Raw genomic sequence first — 11481 nt, 5'->3', positions numbered from 1 at the left:
AACTAACCGGGGACTTTATAATGCGGGTAAATAACACGAGGCCCCTATCGGTAAATAACCGAGGGCCAAACCGCAAAGTTACCCCTTCAAACCCGAAAGGTCAGGTAAATCATTACGAAAGATTTCGTTATTAATTACCAGGATTTCGTAATCATTTCAAAAGATTTTAAAAATCTGAAAAACAGGCCCCACGCGACCCGCATTGCATTTGCCGCGAGCCTCCTCTTTTACTCGCCTGGTATTTAAATCCCAGGCAGCCCGCATTAGAAACGCATGGAACTCCCATGCGGGCCGCATTAGACGCCCAGATGCAGAATACTTGTAACTACATGCCTTTTGGAGCCATTGAACGACCAACAACCAATTAATGGAGCATGGGCGCCCCCTACTCGACCCATAACACTTTGGGACACCTGCCCATCATCCATGATCAGTTGTAGCATGAGTTGTGATGATCTAAAGGCCTTTTGAACATTATAAATAGCCACATTGTGAGCATATGTTCACCACACCTCAAACAACTCATCTACTGATCATTCTAAGCTCTCAAGTCCTTTTCTCTGCTCTATAAGCAAGAACACACTTCTGTAAGTCGTTCACAACCATTTTGGTCATACATTTCCATAGTTTTAGCCTATAAACACAACCGTCGTAACTAACGGTTGTCATTACAATAACTTGCAAATGGTTCAGTCTTATGACGGATCAAAAGTAGTTTTGAGTAGGTAATTATGTAGGTAATAAACCTCTAAAAAGGTTCCCCATGATCACCACTCTAACTATGTCAAATATCGAGTCAAACGTGCGGTTAAAAAGTCAACAGAAAGCTATTTTAGCGATTTATGCATAATCTGTAATGTATATGTTATGAAACCTGTTTTGACACTTATAAAACATGATAACAAGTATATAAACTTGTTTGCGCTCGTTTGAATCGACCATTTGCTATATTAACCCGGTTCGGAGCCGAATGTCGCAAAAGTTTGACTTTTGCTTTGACTTCACTTCTGACCCGTTTTAGTGAGGTATAGATATACCTTAGGACTGTCTTAGGACCAGGTCACATGTCGGTATAAACCTCTGTGATCGGTTCATGAGTTATCCGAGTCTTTTGCGCATTTCCGTCATTCGCCTAAAAGTTGACCGTAACGGCCTTTATAAAATAAAACGAGTATTTCGGACACGTGAACGGACCATAACCTTGCTTATTAAATTATAAGCATGTCCTTAAAGTTTCACGTCAATCCGAGGTCTAGAATGAGAATTATGCTAAAAAGCGCAATTAAAGTAAACTTTAGTAATTAACGGCGCAATTAGCATGACGACCATCTAAACCAAGATTTCGTCACCAAAACTTTTACCCACTGTATTAAAATAATATTTTGGGAATTTTAAAGATTTTTAATAATTTTTACCTCGCTCATAACCTGCGGTTATGGCTACAGTTCGGTAAATAACGAATATGCCTTTTTCGGCCAAAACATGAGTTCTACATGGTCTTTTGACCCGATTCCAGTTGCTACTGATTTTAAATAATAAATAAAGTATTTTAAGCTTTATAAGCTGTTCGGGAAACTCAGATTTCCTGTAGAACTCGAAAAGCCCTTTTAAAGTCTTTAAAATGACCGAAAAGCCCCTACGGGGCATAATATTAACTTAAACTCGTTACGGGCATCACGGAAGGTATCCTACTGATACCACAACCCATTTAAGGCATATTGACTTAGGAAATAAGCGTACGACTCTCATGGTTAACCGTTTCGCCTATTGCGCGCACGGTTCGGCTTATGAAACTAGTTTTCATAATTTAGCCGATACGGGTCAAATAATATCATTTGAACCCCAAAATCCAGAGTGTGAACCATTAACCCATATAAAACAAGTCTCTGAACTTGTTGGGACAGAATCACACTCCATTCTCGGTTTTCGCCTTTTCGCGCGATTAAACCATATCTATATATAACGGAACCAACCGGTCTAGGCTACGGCCATTATAACGACTCGTTAGGATTCTAAGAGGTTAATTAAAACCTTCGTTCCAGATTAGGAGCCCCAGTAAAAGCTATCGGTGATTTAATCCAAATTAAGGAAATATACTTGCAAAGGTAAATACTTTAACTTATTTCCCCTATATGGGCTTGGGTTACGGTATATTAATACCGCTTGATTGAGCATTATATTCTTCCATCGCTTAGGTGGTTAATTAAATAATATGATCGGCTCATTTAAACAGTTTTGTTTCTTATAAGCCTTTGGGGGGTTTAATGACCGTTGTCCCGGATATCCTTGGCATCATTTTACGAAATGGCCACGACCATCGACATCCCGGTGTAGGCGTACACCCGGTATAAAGTGTCGACATTAAATTAAAAGACGTAGCCGTTGGTTTTTATACTACGGTTTTACGCAAACGTGGTGTGTCTATAAATCTTTAACCCGGCACGACCCGGGCTACTGAACGCATAAAAGAACATGTAAAACGTTCACAAGATTTTATTATAATTTTCCCAAGTTATAAAAGAGTTTGTGCCTCGTGCATTCAAATCAATTTTAATAAACATTTTCAAATGTGTCAGTTGAATGTATTTACCAGTGTAAACTGACGTATTTTCCCCAAAAAGATTAAGTGCAGGTACTAGACGAAATTGGCTGGTATTAGCTGCCTAAGCATCGTACATAGTCTCGCAAACTCGATGCCGTATCTGAATGAACAATATTTATTTATTTTGATCCGCTGTGGATATATTCAACTTCTGTAATACATTTGATATTACAACCAGAGGTTGAAGTTTATATATTTATCTTAAGCTTCCGCTGTGCACTATATAATTGTGTGGTTTGACTATATTGTTGCCAACATCGTCACGGTAATCCCCCACCGGGCCCACCGGTGAGACACGTGGAAATTGGGGTGTGACAATTTTGATTGCAACTCTGCTCTCAATAAAATTTACAACGAAACGCCTGAAAAAATTAAGCAAAGTTACGAATTTAGTTTTTTTTAATTATATTGCATACATAAAAAAAATAGACAAAACTTGTCATGTGACAACTTATTAATGGGTCAACCGCCACGTGGCAACTTTTGAATGCAAGTCTGCTCTCAACAAAATTTACAATGAAACGTCTGAAAAAATTAAGCAAAGTAACAAATTTAGTTTTTTTTTTAATTATATAGCATGCATAAAAAATAAAAATAAAACAAAGTTTCCATGTGGCAACTTCTTAATGGGCCAACCGTCACGTGGAAACTTTTTAGTGGATCTATTACTATTCATTATGTTGGTTTGTTTAATGGGTCAACCGCCACATGGCAACTTTTGAATGCAAGTCTGCTCCCAACAAAATTTACAATGAAACGCCTGAAAAAATTAAACAAAGTTACGAGTTTAGTTTTTTTAATTATATAACATGCAAATAAAACAAAAGTTGCCACGTGGCAACTTCTTAATGGGCCAACCGCCATGTGGCAGCTAAATCTGCTCCCAACAAAATTTACAATGAAACGCCTGGAAAAATTAAGCAAAGTTACGAATTTAGTTTTTTTTTTAGTTATATAGCATGCATAAAAAATAAAAATAAAATAAAAGTTGTCACGTGGCAACTTCTTAATTGGCCAACCGCCACGTGGCAGCTTTTTAGTGGATCTATTACTATTCATTATGTTGGTTTATTAATATATGGATAATTAGATCGTCACATTGATATGTTTGAGATTGAAAAAAAACCCATGAAAACTAACATTTTTACGAATGGTTATGATAAAGAAGGGTTGAGTTCATTTCAAAACTCTAAATAACTACAGAACTTTCAGAACTCTTAATAAACAATTATTTTATATATAAGTTTTTGTATTTAGAATCTTTTTATCATCTATTATATGTATTTCTTTATTTACATACATGTTAAAAGTAGTTTACATATATTTAATTGTCATAATTATATATATGTGTCATAACTAATTACTAGTTTACATATGTGTAATTATAAAATTTCATATAAAAAATGATAAAATTACTCTTAACATGTATGTAATCGTAAAAATACACATAATAAATGATAAAATTATTCTAAACATAAAAATATCTATATATACTTAAAAATTTAGTTATATCAACTTTTTTTACAACCTTGAGCATCTTAAATACATTTGTGTCTTTCAAGTTGTAATTGCCTATTAACAAGGGGCCAAAAATATATATACTTAAAAATTTAGTTATATCATCTTTTTTACAACCTTCATTATGAGCCTCTTAAATACATTTGTGTCTTTCAAGTTGTAATTGCCTATTAACAAGGGTCCAGAAATAAACAAAATTTGACCCGTTTCTAATTCCTCCTTTGCTGTTTCTCACACCCTAAAATGATCTTCTCTTTCGTCCGTGAAATTGAACAGGCCCTCCATGGAAGCACAAATCGGTCTTCTTTCTTCTCGCAATCGATGGGGCAAGAAATCCTTACCAAGATAAGTTTCGCAATCTTCAAACAGGTTATTGATGTCCAATGTTTTCAATCGACCTTCAATCTTCAATACAGGTTATCGATCTAGGTTGTGGATTTGGAACTCTGGTGACTTTGCAACTTCCAGATACCCAATCGTTTTTCTTTCTTCTAGAGCCTGTCACAGTCATAGTTCTGAACCCTAATACCCAGCAGTTTCCTCTCATCTATACTACACCCTCCATCTCCAAACACCACCTCCACTTCGCCGGTCACCCACCCTCATCAAGCACCAGCCGTCGCCACCACTCACACGATCCATCTCCGTCGCCGGTCACCCACCACCGTACCCAATCGTCGTCGGACACCTCTTCTGCCGCACACAGTCATCATCACCGGCAGGTCGCCGGCTTGAACCACCACCCTTCTTCGTCGCAGTCATCAGGTATGTCTCCGTCTCTTCCTTCTCTCTCACTATTTCTGATAGTGGCAAATGAGTAGTTGCTTATGACTTCTGTTAGTTCTGTAGATGTATATTATTGAGTTCTTAGAAGGATATATAACACATCATTGTAAAGAGAAAGGGATGATCAGAAGGATGTTTATTTCATTTTTCAAGCGCAACACTTCTCTTTGCGATTTATATGAAATAATCCGAATCTTGAAATTCATAAATTTGTTTCTTGACTTTGTTATTATTTGCAGCAGTTCGGTTGACATGGCTTTATAGGAATTGAACCCCAAATCCTGGGGCCGGAGAATCGCTTCAGGTGTCCTGATTTGTGTCATCAGTGACATTGATTTAAGTGCCCTTCATGACTGTTTCATTTATCACATTTGTAGCAGGTAATCAATTGCTCTTGATTAGTATTAACATGTCTCGAAACCGGTTTTGTGAATCTATAATAAAATGTTGAAATGGGATAATGCAATTTAATTTCACTTGGAATCTGGTAGACAAACATGGTCTGATTTGTTTGTGATTTTGGTTACAACTTTTGATTTATAGATGTATAGTTTAGGATGTGAAGAATGATTCGAAATTATTACCTGTTTGGCACACCCTGTTGTTTTTTAGTTTTCCATTTGTTTCTTGCTTAGCGGGTCATCTGTGATTAAATTTCTTATTGAGTTTTTATTTTTAGGGCTCCATTACTACCCATTTCAACAGTGATTCATTGCCTCACAAATTGTTTCTCAAGGTATGATTAAAAATTCAAGTTGCGTGATGTTTTGTTATAAGCTTTTGCCTACTACCCGATTGGGTCATAGGCTATTAGATATGAAGATTACTAATTTGACTTCTTCCTCTTTAGTCATAACTAATGGTTAACTGATCAAGGGTTGCTTCTTTTTTCTTTTTTAGAAATTTAAGCTTAATTTTCTATTTCTGAAACTCTATGTTTTTAGATTTTGTTTATACTTTAATCTTTTTGGATTCTTTTACTCTTGTATTTACTTAATTTTAAGTTGGTTTTTATATTTATATGAATCTAGGGGAAAGCCAACCACTAAAATGGGCTATGTGGTTACGGGTGGCATTATCTTTGGCACAAGCATTAGACTGGATAAAAACATAATAATTAAATGATAAATGGTTGTACTTGGAATTTGGAAAGGGTATAATTTCTTTTTTTTTTTTTCTGTTTCTAATAAACGTGGAAGATATTAATTAGAGTTGATAAGATATGTGGGTGTATGTAGTTGATCAAAACATGTTCGTTTGAAATGGGTCAACTTAGTGTTGTTGGTTGAAACTCAAATTTGACCTGGCTGGATTTGATATTTTTGGATAAACGAGGTCTTCAACCCATTTGACACATTCACGTTTTAGCTAAGTTTTACATTCGACCTGTTTAGGATAAACTATAACCCAAATTAACCCATACATATGTATTTTGGTTAGAACTGCCACCTCTAATTCTGATATACATATCCAGTTATTAGAGTCAGTTTAGGTATGTGCTAATTGAAATGTTGAGTGGCTTAGTGGTAAGTGCTTAAGTCCCTCTTGACACATGCCTAATGTTCAACACTAGCTTCTACCGGTTTTCTGATTTCAAACCTCTTGAAGACCACATGTCCGGTGCAAGCTGCGTTTTACCATATCCCATTGGTTTAGCATAGGCTGGTCCTGTGAGTTTTATGTTAAAGATTTTCATGGTTACCAAAAAACTATTAAATATATAAATAAAAAGTTTAGCTAAAACGAAACGTGTCAAAGGGGATTATAATTAGACGTATAGAAAAACGTTTGTGGGTCCACCAGTCCAACCCGAACCCATGTTAACATTTGAGCTTTTTGGTTTATTGCAGTTGAATGAGGGCCAATGGAAGTCACCAGTCCAACCCAATGTTTATTCAAAATAGTGTCGTGTGTCCGCTGCATCACACGAGTCTGTTGTGTAACGGGTCAAACGGTGAAAAGGCGCCTCTCAGGGCGCAACGCGAAAGCTGCGCTAGGCTATGCTTCAGCGCCTAAGGTGCTTTTGACATTATACGTTTATCTCAAATTTTAGTTATGAAATTTCTGACTGAAAACTTCATCTAAAGTTTAAGCTGATGTGCTCAAATGTTGTGAGTTCTTATTGACTTTATAAAGTAACAACGTAAAGTGCTTTTTGGGATAAAATTCAGAATCAAGAGACTAAAGTCAATATGGAATAGAGCCATGGTGGTGATAACCTTTATCGTTCTCAAATTATGTCCGACTCATGTTTACTCCTGTGGAACAACCACCAATGTACATTGTGTTTAGTGAATGACTGTTTTGGAATTTCTAGAATCTCAAAACCTTAATTGATTTCATTTTGTTTCAAGGAGATTTCGAGTTGCGGAAAGTTCAAGACCACAAAACGAGTTTGAGTTTTTTTATTTCTTTTCGAATTCATGTACGATGTTTTGAATTCATGCTATAAATCTACATATATTACATCCTCTTGCTTACATAATACCTCTTCCTTTCTAAATTGGCCCATGTTGAGTGGTACTCACAATATACAACGCCTCCTGCTTTGTTTGGTTAAGATACTTTATAAATGCCATATGAGTTTTTTGATTAATTAATGGTAGCAGCTACTTTAAAACAAGATATTCTTTTCAGCAACACATGAGTTTTTATGAAACAATGAAGAAAGACACGACTACTGATTTGAGTCATTGAGGCCTTGAGTTCTATTTATGCTTGGCAGCCATATTTGAAATTATCTTGTAGAGTTGCAACTTGCAAGACGAGCGGGTCTGATTGGTTGGTTAATGGGTCGAAACGGGTTTAAGGTAAAACATGTCATTTTAACATTGGTTAAAGTTAAACGGGGTAGGCTGGTGGGTTGACCCGTATAACATTTAATGTCCATTGTTAGAACTTTTATGAATAATTAATAATATCCTAAATCTATAAATAAAATGCTTCAGGAGCTTTTATGCCTAACAAGTAGACTTTTGGTACCGTTAAACCCATTCGACATGTTGTACCAATTTGATCTGGTTTTTATTCGACTTCTTTGGATAAAAAAAACACTAAGTGGATTGACCCTTTATAAGTAAAAATCACAACCTCCACTTTTACTACAGCTGGTTTTGGATCTAAATTGCCACATCTACCATTTTGTTTCATCTCTTCAATCTCTTTTTGCTAATTATTTATTTTCTTGTGTGATTATATACAAAATGCAACCTTCAAGAGACTATTTAGACTAGAGGGCATAATCCCAGCTTTGAAAACATCACATGCACTTACTTATTTGGAGAAACTATGCCCCACCAAAGGGTATATAAGAGAGCTTGACCATCTGCGTGGTACATAAACAATGTAATTGTGCATATTTATTTTTGGATAACCGTCTACATAAATGTTTCGTGCTTTTCCTTTCCAGGTCTGCTTATGCAGATTCGGATTCAGAAGAAACAGTTGACAGTGACCCACATGAAAGGTATAACGTCTGCACTTAGTGTTAGTAATGAAACCCGTACTACTTTTCGATGCATATATACGTAAACATAGTATACCATTTTTAATAGTTTTCTTTTCGTTATTTCACTGCAGTCAGTTGGCTGGTGATGGGATTGGGCATGACGGTGGCATGCGTTAGCAAAAGTTTGGTCTATGTGTTATCCAATAAGATAGGAAGGCGTGCGAGAGTTTATGCGTTTTTCCTTTTTCTGTTTTATGTTTTTTTTCTTCGAAGACATCTTTTTTCACTTCTTTTTGGCCGGCAAGTTTTGCCAAGGAAACAACTTATGGTCCATGGTTTAATAAAGTTTAAGCACGCCCCTTTGTAGGCGTATTGTCTTACATGTTATGCACCGGCCGTGTCAGACGTCTTACCACGAACAAACAATAGCTATTATGCATGTCGTGCATCGCACGAGCTTTCTCCCTAGTATAAAAAAAAAGATTGTTTATTAGGAATTCTGCGAGTTCTGTAAATATTTATGGTTCTGAAATGATACTAGTCCAAAGAAAAAATAACATTAAAAAAAGAAACATAGTAAAAGAAAAAAAAGGCTAAGAAAGTTAAAAAACCTATATAGAAGTATAGAACTTGTGACAGTGTGATGATGGCCCAACATTTGTTATCAGCCCAACATTTGTTATAGTCCATCTTTATTAAAGGAAGAGAAGAAAGTAAACACCAAAAAAGAAAAAAACATGAAGACGTTAGACTTGAAGTCTTGAACCCGAGATTCAACAGAACAAGCATATGCAACTTACCGCTAGACAATCTTTTATCATGAGTTATAATTCTATCTACCAATATATACAATAAACGTTTTATGTTTTAGACAAAGCATGTGCCCCGGAAAATACATGCCATGGCCGGGGGTCCTCCTCGCCCATCTTCAGGGTCGCCCCTGATATGGATATCCATCACCCATATTTGAGAGAAAGTTGAATTCTGAGTAACAAGGGTTAAAATATATGAATTTTTATCAAGCATATTATAGTCGTTGAAGTATATTCGTTAGATATAACCGTAGGAAAATAGGCACATAGCCGTTAGATTATAGCTGTTGAAATATTTTAAAATTAAATATTATTTAATGCTTAATTATTTTTTGCTTTTATTCATTTTATTTTTAACTCAAAATATATATTATTATTTAATTATAAAGAAATACAGAATACAATAAATTATATATATCAAAATATATGTAAAAGTAGGTAATGGTGTCGAATGTGATGTGGAGTTTGTGGAGATTTGTACGTTATGAGAAAAGTTGAGGTTTTTGAAGGAATTCTAAACTCTGATATGACGTGACGTTAAGATGGTAAATATTGTGGAAGTTTCATTCAAGAAATATAAGATATGAATATTATAGAAGAGTAAAATGCACGGATAGTCCCTGTGGTTTGGTGAAATTTCACTTTTAGTCCTCAACTATTCAAAATTACACTCTTAATCCCTGTGGTTTGACAAATTGTTACTCGGATAGTCCCAAAACAGATGAAGATCCAAATAAAACTATATAATCTTTTAGTGGCCCAACAGGAGCCTTGGTCCCTCCTATTTTTTGGGTTAGAAGTGTAGGCATTGACCAAATCTAAGTTACGTTTTTCAAAGCCCAAAATAACTATTCCACAAGCATAATCCTAATCCTTGCTCAAAGCCGAAATGAAAATAACAAATCTTCTCTCTCTCTTTTTTTTCATGTGTTGGAAGTGGTTCTTTTTTTTTTTTGGTCTTTATTTAGTAAAAAAAAGTTGTTTACTTGGGTGTTCTTTTTTTGGTCTTTATTTGGTAAAAAAAGTTGTTTACTTGGGTGTAATATTTTTGCCCCCTCTAAATATAAATGTTTAGGTTCTGTAAAAAAAGCCCAACAATGGATGTGCATATTGAGCGGAGTTTGACCAAAAGTTCTGCGGGGGCAGAAAGTCATGGGAGCAAATTTTTTTCCTATCTCTATGTTTCGGGTTATATGTTCGGGTCGAATATTCAGGTTGGGTCAAACAATAATAACTCCAAATAAAACTATATAATCTTTATTCATTCAAATGACACGTTCTTACACATAAAAATAACTAAATATTGTTTAACAAAAATAAAAATCAAAATATTTATAATGATTCGAGATAAATGGTAAGGTAGCGTTTGGTATGAAGGAATAGATGGTGGAATGGAATGGATCATTCTGATGGAATGAAAAGTAACATATTTGGTTATCATGTGGTAATGGAATAGAGCATTCCAAAGGAATGTAACTCTTTCAAAATATAACAATTTCTATTCCTTGGTAAAGAGGTGTTCTTTTCCCATTCCTTCAAGGAATGGAAAGAAATATATATTTATTATTATTATTATTATTGTTATTATTATTATTATTATCATTATTATTATTATTATTATTATTATTATTATTATTATTATTATATCAATACTAATATTAATATATATCAATTTTTTATGATTAAGTTAATTTTTACCATTAATATATTATTATTATTATCATTATCATCATCATCATCGAGGCAATTAATTTTTTTTTCCTTTTTAATACAATTGTATTCCGTTACTTCGTCTATTTTTGTCTATAAAATTGTACAAAGTAATGATTCATTTTATTATAAGTAACCAAACATCATTCTATTCACGTATAAGTAACCAAACATCACAATGGAATGGAATGATCAATTTCATTCCATTGTCCATTCCATTACCTCGTCCATTCCATTCCCTCATTCATTCCATTACCACATACCAAACAGACCCTTGATGAAGAAATAGTTTCCCTTTTATAAAAACTAGTTTTTCACTTTATTTAAACTCAAATCTATCTTAAAAACAATTATAAAAAATTACTAATACCCCCGTTTTCATGTTTTTCTTAACTCAATACGAAAATATGAATATATACTTAGACAATAAACTTGGTAGGGGCAAGAAATTTTTAGGCAAAAAATGAGTGCGGGGGGGGGGGGGGGGGCTATATATTTTTAAAAGAGTAAATTTACGTTTTGCTCCCTGCGGTTTGGTCGTTTTAACGGTTTTGCTCCAATCCTTTAAAAATAGCCATTTTCCTCTAGTAGTTTACTATGTTTTT

At 34.7% G+C, this 11481-nt stretch overlaps 1 long non-coding RNA gene across 4 annotated transcripts; it reads left to right on the top strand.

Moving 5' to 3' along the window:
* The first annotated feature begins 4308 nt into the window (after positions 1–4308).
* On the top strand, positions 4309–8732 carry LOC110886170. 4 transcript variants are annotated; one of them, XR_002562664.2, is made up of 7 exons: positions 4309–4885; positions 5146–5286; positions 5586–5642; positions 6757–6923; positions 7078–8238; positions 8316–8372; positions 8486–8732. It is a non-coding gene; the product is annotated as an uncharacterized LOC110886170 (long non-coding RNA). The 4 variants fall into 4 exon arrangements; XR_004869830.1 differs by having other exon boundaries at positions 6757–7716; positions 8126–8238; XR_002562663.2 differs by having other exon boundaries at positions 5149–5286; positions 6757–8238.
* The last annotated feature ends 2749 nt before the right edge of the window (positions 8733–11481 follow it).

Source organism: Helianthus annuus, chromosome 10 (genome assembly GCF_002127325.2).
Source record: "Helianthus annuus cultivar XRQ/B chromosome 10, HanXRQr2.0-SUNRISE, whole genome shotgun sequence".
Classification (NCBI taxonomy): domain Eukaryota; kingdom Viridiplantae; phylum Streptophyta; class Magnoliopsida; order Asterales; family Asteraceae; genus Helianthus; species Helianthus annuus.
The sequence above is the reverse complement of the archived record's forward strand: the minus strand, read 5'-3'. Positions and strand labels throughout refer to the sequence as shown.